The sequence below is a fragment of the Sturnira hondurensis genome, unplaced genomic scaffold, assembly GCF_014824575.4.
Source record: "Sturnira hondurensis isolate 20B ecotype Veracruz unplaced genomic scaffold, ASM1482457v3 Scaffold0015509, whole genome shotgun sequence".
Lineage (NCBI taxonomy): Eukaryota > Metazoa > Chordata > Mammalia > Chiroptera > Phyllostomidae > Sturnira > Sturnira hondurensis.
In genome coordinates, this window is record NW_028088140.1 from 3459002 (window position 1) to 3471180 (window position 12179).

The 12179-nt window shown below is 44.4% G+C and overlaps 1 pseudogene; it reads right to left on the reverse strand.

The window, feature by feature from the left end:
* Positions 1-283: 283 nt before the first annotated feature.
* The window catches only part of LOC118999889 (serine/threonine-protein phosphatase 2B catalytic subunit beta isoform-like), a 58767-nt pseudogene continuing 46871 nt past the window's right edge, over positions 284-12179 (reverse strand).

The following is a 12179-nucleotide window of genomic DNA, read 5'->3' on the forward strand; positions in this document are numbered from 1 at the left end:
TTAAAAAATAAAGAAACTTGTAGTTACATTTCCATTTTAGTAATGTGATATAGTATATTATGCTATATCCTTGATTCACATTCTGAAATTAGGACTTCTTGTTAAAGGGTGCATTAGACAAACAAATAATAAATATTTCAGACATTACAATATGAGCCACTTCCAGATCATTTCACAAAAGCTGAGAGATTGACGGTTATTTTGTATTGAAACAACTACCCATTCTGTCAATTTTCTGCTCTGGTCAGGCTATTAGTACCTGTCATACAGTGTTCTGCCTGTGTCAGCTGCTGAGACAGGGACTGAGGAGCAGGAGGAATTCCCTGCATGCATTATGTGTATCGTGAGCAGAAGAGGGTGGTGTGCCCAGTCCATCTGAGGGACAATAAATTGCATAGCATCATTACCACTCTGCAGAGTCTGCCACCCCCCAGCCAGCACTCCACTAGGAAACATCTGTGGGGGCAACTTTGCCCTCAAGTCCCCCCATCCGCCATGGATGAAAATAAAACTGCCAAGACATGATCTGCTTGAGGAGGAGAGGTGGCCAGTTTCTCAGCAGAAAAAGGCCAGGATCCCTTCTTCCAGGGGCTTTTATTGGGTTGTAATACACAGGAATACAGGGTGGCAAGGATCAAACAGTAGATAACATTTCAAAGAAATCTGAGGCCTTAGTCTGAGTCAGTGTCTGTCAGGTAAGGGAATCGCAAAAACTTTGGGAGACACTTATTTCCTGCTCGGACCCTTAACATATGAATGAAAGCACTCTTAGAAAAGCAGGTTTCACAGGACTTTACAAATTCTTTCTTATTCCTGATCACCCCGGAACCTACTCTAGCTGGCAAAGGGCTGCACCCCTCCCCATCATAGGCTTTTAGGCTTAAGTGGTTTAGAGCCAGGAAGCGCTTCTCCCAGAGGACATGGGGATTCCAGCTATGTCAGAAGAGGTGGGGGGGCGAGGGTCCATCACTCCCTCTTTGTAGCAGCCCCCCAAGTCCTTCCTTGAGAGCCTCCCAAGTGATCATGTCTGGCTTAGGCTGCCCCTCCTCTGAGGGGTTGTACCCATCATTGACTAACCCACCAAGCATTGGGATCTAGAGGTGGTTGAAGCAGAAGCAGCGCTGCTGCCAGAGACAAGCTTTGTCTCCTTAGTAGCTCGCATTCCAGAGGTCGCTCACTCAGCCTTATCCATGGGGGACAGTTACAACTCCTGAAACCAGGCAGAGCAGTTCCCAAATCTCTCCCTTTTTTTGTTATATCAGTTGAAACTGTTAGGCCTGTGACACCTACTATTTGCAGTTTTCGAATGCGATCACAATAAGACAATTTCCATATACATTGTAAAGCGCGAATAAGGATTTAAAAAAGAAGGCACCCAAGGGCTGCCATAACCCAAACTTGTAAATTCAGTCCATCAAACCAGTTCTTTTTTTTTTAAGACTTTATTTATTTATTTATCTTTAGAGGGGAAGGAGAGAAGGAGAGAAACATCAATGTATGGTTGCCTTTTGTGCATCCCCTGCTGGTAGTTAGCCTGCAAGGAACCAGCCTGCAACCCAGGCATGTGCCCTGACTGGGAATCGAACCTCGATTGTCTGGTTCTCAAACCAGTTCTTAACATTTATCCCTTGTAGATTATTGTTCACAGTCTGGACACCTTTTGTTCAGTTAGGTGTTTGATGTCACTGAGCTGCTGGTGGAGTTCAAGCTGGAGTTGATCAATTTGTCCTTTAAGATTAGTAGAAAATGCCCCCTGTAGGTGATGATGAATATCTGCCCAGGAATGCTGACTGGAACTCCACCTCAGGGGGATGTCACACAGCTTGGAGAAGTCTGGATTGGGAGATTCTAAGGAGGGCAGGTGGGTCACTGTCAGGGAAGCCTTTTCTGTGATATGGTTTCATCCTCTTCGCAGGCAGTTCCAGAGGTCATTCTGAAAGCAAACACAAGCATACCCTTCTCCCCAAGTTAACAGTTCCAGTGGGCCTTCCCAGTTTCCTTCCCCTAATGGGTCTTTGTATAAGACCAAAGGGTATGGGCCTGTAGGCCTGTTTTGTATAAAGTGTTTGTCTACGGGTGATTTCAGATTATCATCACAATTCAAAAAATTGTACGTATATATTGCTAGCATGGTTAAATTCCTGGGGGATGTTTCCTGACTCCCCCTTTTTTGTTTGTTTAATAATGTTTTAAAGGTCTGGTGATCTATTTCAACAATTGCTTGACTTGTAGGATTATAGGGGATACCTGTTTTACGTCGAATTCCCCATTTTTCTAAGAAAGCCTGAGTGGCTTGGGCAATATATCGTGGACCATTATTGGTCTTGATTTCTTGTGGATGGCGTAGGTGGCTGAAGGCCTCAAGCCAGTGAGCTCTAATATTCTTCGCTGACTCCCTGGAGAGGGCAGTGGCATGTAGAGCTCTTGAGTAAGTGTCTACAGATATNCTGAAACCAGGCAGAGCAGTTCCCAAATCTCTCCCTTCTTTTGTTATATCAGTTGAAGCTGTTAGGCCTGTGACACCTACTATTTGCAGTTTTCGAATGCGATCACAACAAGACAATTTCCATATACATTGTAAAGCGCAAATAAGGATTTAAACAAGAAGGTACCCAAGGACTGCCATAACCCAAACTGGTAAATTCAGTCCATTAAACCAGTTCTTAACATTTATCCCTTGTAGATTATTGTTCACAGTCTGGACACCTTTTGTTCAGTTAGGTGTTTGATGTCACTGAGCTGCTGGTAGAGTTCAAGCTGGAGTTGATCAATTTGTCCTTTAAGATTGGTAGAAAATGCTCCCTGTAGGCGATGATGAATATCTGCCCAGGAATGCTGAATGGAACTCCACCTCAGGGGGATGTCACACAGCTTGGAGAAGTCTGGATTGGGAGATTCTAAGGAAGGCAGGTGGGTCACTGTCAGGGAAGCCTTTTCTGTGATATGGCTTCATCCTCTTCGCGGGCAGTTCCAGAGGTCATTCTGAAAGCAAACACAAGCATACCCTTCTCCCCGAGTTAACAGTTCCAGTGGGCCTTCCCAGTTTCCTTCCCCTAATGGGTCTTTGTATAAGACCAAAGGGTATGGGCCTGTAGGCCTGTTTTGTATAAAGTGTTTGTCTACGGGTGATTTCAGATTATCATCACAATTCAAAAAATTGTACGTAAATATTGCTAGCATGGTTAAATTCCTGGGGGATGTTTCCTGACTCCCCCTTTTTTGTTTGTTTAATAATGTTTTAAAGGTCTGGTGATCTATTTCAACAATTGCTTGACTTGTAGGATTATAGGGGATACCTGTTTTATGTCGAATTCCCCATTTTTCTAAGAAAGCCTGAGTGGCTTGGGCAATATATCGTGGACCATTATTGGTCTTGATTTCTTGTGGATGGCGTAGGTGGCCGAAGGCCTCAAGCCAGTGAGCTCTAATATTCTTCGCTGACTCCCTGGAGAGGGCAGTGGCATGTAGAGCTCTTGAGTAAGTGTCTACAGATATATGTAAGTATTTTAATCCTCCAAAAGTAGGGTGATGGGTAACATCTGTCTGCCAAATCATTCGAGGTTGCAACCCTCTAGGGTTAATTCCAAGAGTAGGAGGCACTTTTGAAAGCGCTTGACAATCTGGACATTCTCTGATAATTTGCTTTGCCTGGGCCCTTGGAATGTTAAATTCTTTACATAGGGCCTGATTATTTTGGTGAAAAAATTGATGAGACATTACTGCAGATTGAAAAGTATCTGCTAGGCTGACAAGGGCATCTGCCCGAGAATTACCTTCTGCCATAGGTCCAGGCAAGCCCAATGAGATCGGATATGAGTAACAAATAAGGGGTGCTTCCTTTTATCGAAGGGATTTTGCAAGGTTAGAAATAAACTTAGTAACTGAGGCTCAACAGAATCTTTTAATAGAGCCTGATCTATATGAAGGATCTATACAGAGCATAACCAGAGTCACAAACTAAGTTAAGAGGCTCTTTGGACCAATGTTGGAGGGCAAGAATAGCCCCTGAAATTTCTGCCCACTGTATGGAGGAGTGCCCTCCAGAAAGAAAATGTTTCCACTCATTCTCTTCTTTCCAGGTGATAGCAGCTTTCCCTGTTTTTCCTGAACCGTCAATAAAGATGGTTCTAGCCTTAGTAATAGGAGTGGTGCTGAATTTTTCTCCCATATGAATATTAAGAATGGGGAGGTTTGGGAGAAATTTATCAGAAGGTAAATGAATATTAAGATTGCCTATAAAATCAGCGAGAGCACACTGAAATTCTAAAGATTGACTATAAAGTTGCTGTAGATGCACTTGGGTGAGTGGAATGTGTGTAATAGCTGGGTCATAGCCAAAAAGCTGAATAACTCTATCACAACCCTTAATAATAAGCTGACATAAGACAGTAATATAGGTGGTAATAGTGCGCTGGGGTTGATGGGATACAAATAACCATTCAATCATTTCTAAATTGGGTGTCAGCTGCCCTATCAACCCAGGGGGCATCTTCAATGAAGGAAAACCAAAAAAACTGAATAATTCAGGTAGTTGTCTGTCTACCCTAGTAAGTTGCCTGGAAGAAATGTATTGGTCGACTTAATCTAATTCCTGTCTAGCCTGATCACTTAAGGATCTAGGAGAGTTTAAGTCTGGATCTCCTTTAAGGGTGTTGAATAAGTTAGTTAATTTCCCAGGGGTGATCCCCAAACTGGGACGGATCCAGGTGATGGTGCCTGAGAGCTGTTGTAAGCTGTTAAGTGTCAAAGGGTCTGGTACTTGGATCTATTTGAGGCCTGACGGTACGGTGAAATAAGACACGTCCTAAATACCACCAAGGCTGATAATGCTGTACCTTCTCTGGGGCTATGACTAGTCCTGCTGAGGAGACATTGCTTTCAAGACAGAGGTAAACTTGCTTTAGCTCTTCCTGAGAGGCTGCATCAATTAGGACGTCGTCCACGTAATGATAAGTGATACTTTGAGGAAACTGAGTTCGTACTGGCTGAACAGCCTGATGAACAAAATGTTGGCAGATGGTGGGGCTGTTTAACATGCCCCGCGGCAGGACTCTCCACTGGACCTTCTCTAATGGTTGAAGTTATTAAGTACCAGGACTGAGAAGGCAAACCTCTCCCGGTCCTTCTTTGCCAGGGGAATGATAAAGAAGCAGTCTTTTAAGTCAATGACAATAAGAGGCCATTCTTTTGGTATGCATGTTGGATTTGGAACCCCTGGCTGAAGGGCTCCCATGGGTTGTAAGATTTCATTAATTTTTCTGAGGTCGTGTATAAGTCTGCATTTCCCTGTTTTCTTGGAACTATGAAAATAGGAGTATTCCATGGGCTGCTGGATGGTTCTGTGTGCCCTGCCTCTAATTGTTGTTGTACAAGCTCTTGAAGTTTTTCTAGCCTCTTCTTCTTCAGCGACCACTGGTTAACCCACACAGGTGTGTCAGACAACCAAGTGAGGGATAAAGGAGAAGCCTGGACAGTGGCTGCTAAGGAAAAGGTCGCAGGGTGAGTTGTACTCCCTACTGAGTGAGGAGGTCCCTGCCCCAGATATTAAGTGGGGCGGGGAGGATGTAAGGTTGGATTCATCCAACCTGCCCATCTGGACCAAAGCATTTAAGAGTCCACATACTTTTGCAGGGCTGAGAAATGCCTCCTATTCCAGTTATAGAAATGTCTGTTTCAATTAACGGCCACTCTGTGGGCCAGTACTGGCTGGAAATAACAGACATCAGCTCTCTGGTGTCTAAGAGGCCATGGAATTCTCTGTCTTTTACCTTAATGTTCAATATAGACTTTTTTAGATCATTGGAGGCAGTCCAAAATATTGATTGGTTATCATTACTGCCAAGGCCATGCTCCCTCCTAACTACTTCTTGAGTGTTTGGTACTTTGTAAGGTAGGAGGAGGAGATGGGCAATGCGGGTCGGAGCTGGAATGATACAATACCCGAGTGCCCTGAGCATAATTTTAATTTCTCCTTCATAGTCAGAATCAATAACTCCAGGTTGGACAAGGATGCCTTTAGTGGTCATACTAGTTCGTCCTAAAATTATCCCTACTAGTCCCGGGAGTAATGCCCCCATACTCCTGTTGGAGCAGTGACAACCTCATCTTGTTCTTTCAGGATGAGTTCCGAGGTGGTGACCAAGTCCAACCCTGCGCTCCCCCTAGTGGTGGCGTGAAGGGCATCTCCCTGAGTCCTGCAACACCTGATTGCCGCTGTTGTAGCTCCTGTTGGGGTTTGGGGCACCGGAGCTCGTGCCCCACTCCTCATTTCCCTGGAGTGGGGGCAGTAAGTTTCCATCCTTATCGTAGGTGGACCTGCATTGATTGGCCCAATGTTTGCCTTTATGGCAACGAGGGCAATCTTTTGTGGGAAGTTTTTTATTTTTAATATGACACTCCCTCCGAGTGTGTCCAGCCTTGCCACAATTGAAACAAGCAATTTCCCCTCTCAAGGCCGCGGCAAGCAAAGCTGCTTTATGCTGTTCCGTTCCTACATTTTGACAGGCCTTTATAAACTGAGCAACATCGGTAGTAGTTAACCGAGTGGGTTGAAGAACTGCTTTGCGATCACTATTGGCATTCTCAAAAGCTAACTGCAGTAAGAGTGCATCTGCAACATACTGATTTTTAATTCGTCTCTGAGTCGCCTCTTGCAATTTGTCAATACAATCTAGATATGTTTCGTTGGCTCCTTGTCTAGTATTAATATAGGACCCAGCACTGCAGAGCTTAGCATCGGGTATGGCCTTGAAGGCTCGAAGGGCCGCAGCAGACACTGGGTAAAAGCCTGAGGGCCCATGCGTGCCTGCTAGTCCGATCTAGCATGTTGCCCTAGCCCTAAAAGCATATCCTGAGTGACTGGGTTTCCTGTGCTTTCATTATCATACGCCTGAAGGCGGCATCTTACACTCAGGGTACCAGAAAGTAAACTGATCGGAGGTTAAAACTGCCCTGGCTAAGGCACCCCAGTCACAGCAGACCATTAGAAATGCTTCTGTTATAGCTGTTAATAATCCTACTGTATACGGATATTGGAGCCTGTTGTCCCTTATTCTTCGTTTTAAGTCTTTGAACATCCCATGAGGTAGAGGTTCATACACCAGATTTTGCCTGCCTTGCCGAGTAATGTCAGGGAAGGCAGTAAAGGATTGCCAGTCCCTGTCCCTAAGCGCGCCTTGAAGACACTTATACATGGTATTGGTTACCAGCAAAAGGTCTTGAGTAGGTGCCACTGTCGGGGTGGAAAAGTCAACAAGGCCATCCCGAGCCCTAAAGTTTTCCTCCCAATCAGGAGCAGAGGGAAGGAGCAGAGGCAGGGAAGGTATCTCCTTGTTATTAAGGAGTGGACTTAAGCCTTCCTGACCGGAGACAATGAAAGTGGCTTCCTCCGCCCTCATCTGACAGGGACTTTTTCCTGTCCCTTCAGTCTTTGTATCCGAGTTGAGAATATGAAGGGCGTTAGAGCAGTCCTCACCATGCCCCAAGTAAAAAAGATTCTGATGCCTGATAGGGGCGCTGCTTTCCTGGAGCGACTTCAATGTCTGGCCTACCTTTTCCCATATTTCCAAATCTAAAGTCCCTGTATCAGGAAGCCAGGGGCAATACCTTTTAACAATATGAAACAAGTTAACTAAGTTCTGCTTTTTAACATGACTGCCCGAAGCTTTAAGAAGCTGCTGGATTTGCTTAAGGTATTGCTTTTGGTCTTTAGAAAGGCCATTGCCCACGGTACTTAGAGAAATTCCTTAACAAATAATGAGCTTTTTCTGAAATTCCTCCCACTGCAAGCGCAGCGATTACCCAACCCAGTTTCAGTGATCCAACCCCACCCGCACTCTCATATTTTATCTCTCGCTAGCGGAGTTTATTGAGTCAGAAACGCTAGCCGCCTCTGCAGGTGCCCCGGGCGCAAACCCCGCCCTGGAGAGTGGGGAGACCGAAGAGGGGGCTGCTGCCTTGCGGTCAGTCCCGGGGACCCGGGACGTTTCGCTTGGAGAGCGCGGAGGGAGGAGAATGGAGCCGAGGTCCCTCTGGGCACCACCCTGGGTGCGCGGGCTTTTTACCCAATCCCAAACAGAAGAATCCTTTTCTAAAATCCCTTCTGCCGCAAGAGGCAGCGAATTCAGTCACTCTATTCCGCCTGCACTCTTATATCCTATCTCTTGCCAGGGAGCAGAGGGTAGTGGGTCAGAAATGCTCTGTTGGTGAGAGACCCTCAGGAAAAGGGGCACCGAATATTTCGAGTGCCCTTAGTCCTGCTTATGGGCCTCGGCTCACTTCCCAGTTGCCTAAACAGCTGGGAGGGCTCCGGGCGCCCGATGACCAGTCCTTATCTGGAGCTCCCCCGTGGAGCCCAAAGTTTAGGTGAGATGGAATTCCCTACCAGGCCCCTGTACATCTTAGGGATTGGACCCCAGACACCTCCGTGAAGTCCCCAATCCCGTAGGGACGCCAGAGGGAGAAAATGCCTCTTTTCTTTGGCACTTCAGCAAGAAGCTGAAACGCTCATAAAATACCTCGCTACTAAAGCTTGATAAAGGGGGAAGTCTCTGTTGTCTCCCCCCAAGCCTAAAAACCTCAGCGAATGCTTGGGAGGCAGAAAGCAATACTTTTATTATGAAGGAGAGTGCAGGGGAGAGAAATGAGAAGGAAACTGCTCAAGGGGTGGTAACTAACCTTTCCTCTTATCTGTAACACTACTGAGGGCGTTACTGAAAGGTGTCCCTAGTCCTTCTGGGGTTGAAGGGCCGATTTCCATCCTCTTAGGCGTGCAGTCTGTGGTTGGCTCATAGCCTCTGGTCAAAGCAGGTCTGGAATCCTCAGGTCCCTGTTCAGGCGCCAGAAGTGGGAGCAACTTTGCCCGCAAGTCCCCCTGACCGCCATGTATGAAAATAAAACCGCCAAGACATGATCTGCTTGGGGAGGAGAGATGGTCAATCTCTCAGAGGAGAAAGACCAAGAACCTCTTCTACAACAGCTTTTATTAGGTTGTAATACAGGGGAATATGGGTAAAGCTCATCAATCAATGTCAGACGGCAAGGATCAAACAGTAGATAGCATTTCAAAGAAATCTGAGGGCTTAGTCTGAGTCAGCGTCTGTCAGGTAAGGGGATTGCAAAAACTTTGGGAGACATATTCATTTCCTTATCATATGAATGAAAGCACTCAGAGCAAAGCAGACTTCATAGGACTTTAGGAACTCTTTCTTATGCCCAATCACCCCGGAACCAGTTCTAGCTGGCAAAGGGCTGCACTACCTCCGCCATCGCAGGTTTTCAGGCTTAAGTGGATTAGAGCCAGGAAGCACTTCTCCCAGGACGTGGGGACTCAAGCTATGTCAGAATATCGGGTGAAGGTGGGGGGTGGTGAGGGTCCATCACTCCCTCTTTGCTGCAGCCCCTCAAGTCCTTCCTTGAGAGCCTCCCAAGTGATCATGTCTGGCTTAGGCTGCCCCTCCTCTGAGGGGTTGTGCCCATTATTGACTAACCGACCAAGCATTGGGATCTAGAGGTGGTTGAAGCAGAAGCGGCACTGCTGCCAGAGACAAGCTTTGTCTCCTTAGTAGCTCGCATTCCAGAGGTCGCTCACTCAGCCTTATCCATGGGGGACAGTTACAACTCCTGAAGCCAGAGTGGTTCCCAATAAACATCCCTGTGGGAGTCAAGCCCTTGAGCATCAGCACACTTTCACCCCCACATGAGAACACAGACAGCCCTTGCCATAGTCAATCAATGCTGGAAGTTTGTTCCTTGATTTCGTTTGGAGCTGCAGCTAAGCCATCAAACTGGTCTTCCCCTTCAGTCATCAGTTAGTTCATCACCAGAGCGAGTACTCTGACGTCAGAAAAGTTACCGACATTTCTCTTATCCTTCCGCAAACAAACAGCCAAGACGATGTAAAGACATCCATAAAATTGGGTCACTGGTAATGATGTGGTGAACAGTTAAACTGCCGACTATTCCACACAGTATTTTCACACTTTAATACAGCAGCTTTATTATTATAGACATCTAAGTAATTAGGTGCCAGAAAACTAGTAATGAAGGACACCCTGTAGTTTTACTTTTTCTGTACATTCTACAGCCTGCATCTTGAACATCATGAGCTCTAATAATTGGTAACAACTTATTGTTTTACAAAAATGTACATACTACTGGGTAGCTATAAAAATCAGAACATCCATGAAAATGTTTCTGTGATTTCTTATTCCCAAAATCTTCCGAAAGATCAGACCACAAAAGTCACACATTGGCCCACATGCAGGTGCCTCTTTAACTCTATCTAAAATCCTAGTGTCATCCAGTGTGTGCATTTCTGGTGAAAGTCAACCATGAACACAAACAATGATTGGTTTAAAAGTGCAGTAAGAGCCATGGCTGGTGTAGCTCAGTGAATTGAGATCAGGCTGTGAACCAAAGGGTTGCCAGTTTGATTCCCTGTCAGGGCACATGCCTGGGTTGCAGGCCAGGTCCCCATTGGGGGCCACATGAAAGGCACTCACACATTGTTGTTTCTCCCCTTCTCTTTCTCCTTCCCTTCTCCTCTCTCTAAAAATAAATAATGAAATCTTTATTTAAAAAATGCAGTAAGAGGCAGGCTATAAAAAGCTACATATAAGCTTCATAGACTCTTTCTCAATATTTAATTTTACATTTCTGTTTAAAGGTAAACTAGTAAGGTGTCTGCATTCATGGTTTCCTCTCAGAAGAAACAATGTATTTAGATATAGAATCTTCAGGACACATAAGACACACTCTATATTAAAATAACTTTTGCCCATATAGACCAAGAAGAAAGTATCATTCATCAGCAGATAAACTTCCTACTTCAAAAAGTTTCATCAGATCAAAAAAAATGGCCATAAATTTCACCAGACACTGCCATTGGAGCCTCTACTTCTGTTACTGTTTTCTGTCTCCAAAGGAATGGCAGCACCCTCACTGATAATCCTAAATGCAATTTCTTCATCTACCCAACCTTCTCTTACTAAGTAGCTCTCTTGAACATCAACCCTAAGTATTTAATTTATATCAAATACTTCTTCAGATGTCAAGCAATGTGTGATGATGCAGTCAGGCCCAGGAATGGCAGTGGGATCAGGGTTGGATCCCAGGGCTTGGCTAGGAGCTGAGCCTGGCAGGGTTGGGGGCAGTGGGGATGGCGGCTACCATACTTGAGATATCACCTGGGAGCAAGGTGGGCTTTTGAGCATTATTTTTTTATTTAATGCAATAATGAAGTAATACAATAATGCAATTACTCAATGCCTTAACTCAATGTAATGTTCATTACACCAATAACATTCTTTCCTGTTCATACTCAACTAGCATGATGCTAAGTGAAATAAGCCAGGCAGTGAGAGACAAATACCATATGATCTCACCCTTAAGTGGAACCTAATCAACAAAAGAAAAAAGCAAGCAAAATATAACCAAAGACATTGAAATTAAGAACAATTTGACAGTGACCAGAGGGGAGGTGGAAGGGGCTAGTGGGGGCAAGGTTTTCAGGAACAACTATAAAGGATACACAGACAAAACCAAGTGGGGGACAGTGAAATCAAGGGAGGAAGGTGGGTGTGGCTGGGGTGGGAGGTAAATGCAGACAACTGTAATTCAACAACAATAAAATAATGAAAAGAAAAAGAAAATCTTATGTTAAAAGTAAACTGAGAATAAAATATCTAAAATATTTTTAAAAAACTTGAATTTGATTGCTCTGACTAAATATTGATTACATATATTAAATTAGCAATAGCCAGTGGTAATCAAGAGCACATACATTTTTAATAATTTTTAATAGTGATTCTTTTAAACCCCTGCCTAAAAAAGTCAGTATTTTCATTCCTGTTCCAGAGAGGCTAGAAAAATTATCAATGCATTGCTGATATTAAACTCAAATTGTTCCCACAAAATAACAAAAATAGCTTTAGCAAAGTATGTTGAATTTGTGCATCACTACTTGTAATAGAAGGGAAATAAAGAAAGTTAATCTGAAATTGGTAATAAGAAAGTTAATGACCCTCTTTCCTTTCTAAATTATACTGATAGCATGAATTAGAATTAGTTTAATAGTCTTTACACAATACATTGATATGAGGTCATAAAATCTATTATTAAACATCCTATGGCTCATTAAAATCAGTCATTGAATAAGGAAGCAAAGGTTTACAAATCTG